This window comes from Bos taurus, chromosome 16, assembly GCF_002263795.3.
Source record: "Bos taurus isolate L1 Dominette 01449 registration number 42190680 breed Hereford chromosome 16, ARS-UCD2.0, whole genome shotgun sequence".
NCBI classification, from domain to species: Eukaryota; Metazoa; Chordata; class Mammalia; order Artiodactyla; family Bovidae; genus Bos; species Bos taurus.
The window spans coordinates 17,622,289-17,626,724 of NC_037343.1; positions in this window are offsets into that span (position 1 = coordinate 17,622,289).

Below are 4,436 nucleotides of genomic sequence, written 5' to 3' on the forward strand. Positions count from 1 at the left end.
AGAAAAAGAACGGTGGAGGAAACTGGAAATCTGGGATAAATTGTCATATTACATTTCACTGTATTAACTTCCACATGCTACTCTAAGGATCTTTACTAGGTTGTAAAGCTACCTAGTTTATTATTCAAATATATTTAATTAAACTACCATAATTTGCTCCTGATAGTGAAGACGATGCAGTCTAATCACCAGGCCTATAGAATAGGCCAAGGCATTAGTTATTGATTTTTCATCTTCATTATCCTTTTTAAGTATAGTGTTATAAGTACTTGTGTAAGAACATGTGAAATCAATTATCTGTGGGTTCCCCTGAATCACCTTCTGTCTTTAAGTGAAGATGAACAACATATGACTGATGATCAACATGAGATAAGGCTTGTTCCCCATAGAGAGATCTATTGAATTATCTCTTGACTTTTGAAGATATATTAGTTATTTTAAGTTTCTGATACTGCATAAATGTGACCAGGCACTTCCTTTAATTAATTCAAAAAGTTCACTTAGAAAACATCCTCTTAGAAATATTTTATGGAGATGGATTTACCCTTCTTTGCCTTCTTAAGCACAAGTTTTTGTACCATACTTGACACAGTTGTCAATGTTATTATGCTAGTCAATAGTGACAGAGAGTACAAAGTTCAGAAAACTCCAATAGACTTTAGCCATCCAGGATTGGCATATATGTTATTAATCCAAAGTCAGAATTGGTTGGTTTACTTAGGACTTTGGATCAAAAATTTGGAGTCAGGATTAATTTCATGGTGTATGTAAATCAAATCATTATGCTGTACACCCTAAACTTATTCAGTGTTGTATGTCAATTGTATCTCAATAAAACTGGAAGAAAAAAAAAAGGATTTTGATATGAAGCCAGATATCTTCAAGGCTAATATATAAGACATGACACACCCTATGATCTTTTGTACAGCAAAATTATTTTTCCATGTATCTGAGAAAGGATGTAAATACCTTGCTATGTGACCTACTTACTCTCTAATAACTAGTTCTAAAAACATTTAGTAACTATGTAATAAAACATATGAGTCAAGATGAAAGTTTCAAAGAAAATACATCTGTACTGCTTCATGCCATCACAGCCTCTGTGGACAATTTAAATATTTTGAAATACATTTGGCAGTATCTTTACAATTAAAAAAGATATGCTTTTGTCCTGTGGACTTTGAATTATGTTTTGCCCCTATTATTATGAAACTAATGCTGACAGCATTAAGACATCTTAGCTTACAGTCTTTAATATTATAGGAGGAAAATTCAGTTCCATATAGGTTGATTATTTATGATATTCGTGGTTCATTATCATGGATAATAGGTAGTCCCTTAAGTAATATACCCACTTATTTTCTGATTTAATGTGCTGATTCTAAGATAAGTAAGTGGCAGAAAGCAGAAACAAAGACACACATTAGCCATCACATGGAATAAGGTATAATAAATGTTAAATCATAAATTTTGAAATTAAAGTTCTCTTAGAAGTCAGTCATCTAATTCATACCTCACTTTGACCCATGCATTTGTTTTATTCAGGCATTTAATATAATCTTTTTTACATTTCCACTCATAAGAAAATATTTTTTGCATGTAAAACTGATTGCACTTTTATAATAAAAGTATAATGACTTACCATATTACATTAGTTTCAGGTTTACTACATAGAGATTTGATATTTTTATACATTACAGAATGATCACCATAAGACCAGTTATCATCCATCACCAAAGGTAATATATTTTAGCTATATATAATATTATTATCTATGTTCCCCATTCTGTACACAATATTACCATAACTTATATATTTTATAACTGGAAATTTGTACCTCTTACTCTCTCTCACTTGTTTTGCCCAGCCTCTCCTCCTCCCTGGGAACAACCTGTTTGTTCTCTGTATCTAAGTCTATTTCTGTTTTTTGTTTATTTGTTTGAAAAATTACACTTTAACTGATTGAAACCTCATCACATTTTATATGCAGTTTATATGTGCAGTACTTTACTTAATACTGCATACTAGGCTGACTTACAGAGAAGGCAATGGCACCCCACTCCAGTACTCTTGCCTGGAAAATCCCATGGATGGAGGTAGGTTGTAGTCCATGGGGTCGTGAAGAGTCAGACACAACTGAGTGACTTCACTTTCACTTTTCACTTTCATGCATTGGAGAAGGAAATGGCAACCCACTCCATGTTCTTACCTGGAGAATCCCAGGGACAGCGGAGCCTGGTGGGCTGCCGTCTATGGGGTCGCACAGAGTCAGACACGACTGAAGCAACTTAGCAGCAGCAGCAGCAGGAGGCTGACTTAAAACATTCTGACTTTGATGAAGTTTACTCACAATCAAAATGACAAGATTGATATTTTGTTAATATATCATATGCTAACCAATTTTGCCCTTATTTTCATATATTCCGTTGAGAGATTGATTTTTTCTTTTTAATGGTTTTAGCATTGTGTATCATCTTGTTGTAGATATTTTATATTGATATAAACTACTTTCACAATTGACTGGGAACCAATGATAAATTCATCAGAAACTTATTACAGTAACATATAATTGTCTATTCTGAGGTGATTTAATTTTGGATGGATGAAAACAAAAAAGTTTTATTCCATCTTTCTATTTCTGTATCCAAAGTGGGATTGGTTCTAGAACACCCAATGGATATAAAAATCTAAGGATGCTCATGTGCCTTATTTAAAATGGTGTTTTTATTTCCATTACACTGGGAGATGTACTGAAAAAAATATTTCTGTAATTTATGTCAAAAAGTGTTCAGCTTGTGATTTCCTCTGAGTTTAATAGTATCTGGATTTATGTTTAGGTCTTTAACCCATTTGAGTTCATTTTTGTTTATGGTATTAAAGAATGATTTAATTTCATTCTTTTACACATAGCTGTCCAATTTTCCTAGCCCTGCTTAATGAAATGAAATGAAGTGAAGTCGCTCAGTCATGTCCAACTCTTTGTGACTTAATGAAGAGACTGTATTTTCTCCATTGTATATTCTTGCCTCCTTTGTCTTGGATTAATTGGTCACTGGTGTGTGGGTTTATTTCAGGGCTTTCTGTCCTGTCTTGTTGAGTTATATTTCTCATTTTTTTGTCAGTGCCATACTGTTTTGATTACCATAGCTTGGGAGTATAGTCTGAAGTCAGGGTGCCTGATGTCTCCAACTCTATTTTTATTCCTCAAGATTGCTTTGGCTATCCAAGGTCTTTTGTGTCTCTATACACATTTTAAGATTTTTTTTGTTCTAATCCTATGAAAAATACCATTGGTAATTTGATAAGAATGACATTGAATCTGTAGATTGTCTTGGATTATATAGTCATTTTGACAATGTTGACTCTTTCAATCCAAGAACATGGTATATCTTTCCATCTGTTTGTATTCCCTTTGGTCTCTTTCATCAGCATCTTATAGTTTTCAGAGTATAGGTCTTTTGCCATCTTAAGTTGGTTTAGTCCTATTTGTTTTGTTTTGTTTTGTTTTGATGCAATGGTAAATGGAATTATTTCTTTAATTTCTCTTTCTGGACTTTTCATTGATAGTGTATAGGAATGCAACTGATTTCTGTGTATTAATTTTTTATCTTGCAACTTTTTTTTTTTTTACTGAATTAATTGATGAGCTCTAATAGTTTTCTGGTAGAATCTTTAGGCTTTCCTATACATAGTATCATGTCATTTGCATACAGTTTTACTTCTTGTTTTCCAATTTGGAGTGGGTGGGAGAAAAGAAAACCTTCTATTTTGTTGATGGGAATGTAAATTGGTACAGCTACTATGGAGAACAGTGTGGATTTCCTTAAAAAAAAAAATTTAAAAATACAAGTACCATAAAATAGTACTAAAAATAGAAGTACCAGCAATCCCACTTTTTGGCAAATATCTAGAGAAAGACTTGATTTGAAATGATACATGTACCCCAGTTGTCATTGCAGCATTGTTTATACTAGTCAAGACATATAAGCAACTTAAATGTCCATTAACAGATGAGTGGATAAGGAAGATGTGGTACATGCATACAATGGAACATCACTCAGTCATTAAAAAGTGTAAAATAATGCCATTTGCAGCAACAAGGACGGACATGGAGATGACCATACTAAGTGAAGTAATTCAGAAAGACAAATATTATTTGTTATTACTTATATGCAGAATCTAAAAAGAATGATACAAATGAACCTATTTACAAAACAGAAAATGACTCACAGACTTAGAGAATGAACATATGGTTACCAGCAGGGGAAATGTGGCAGAGGAGAAGGATAGATTGGGTGTTTGGACACTGCTATATTTAAAATGCCTTTTCATAAAATAGATAAATAGATAAAATGGAAAATGGTGTACTATTCACATAATAGCCCACACACATCCTCCCATGTACTTTAAATCATCTCTACATTGGTTGCATAAGT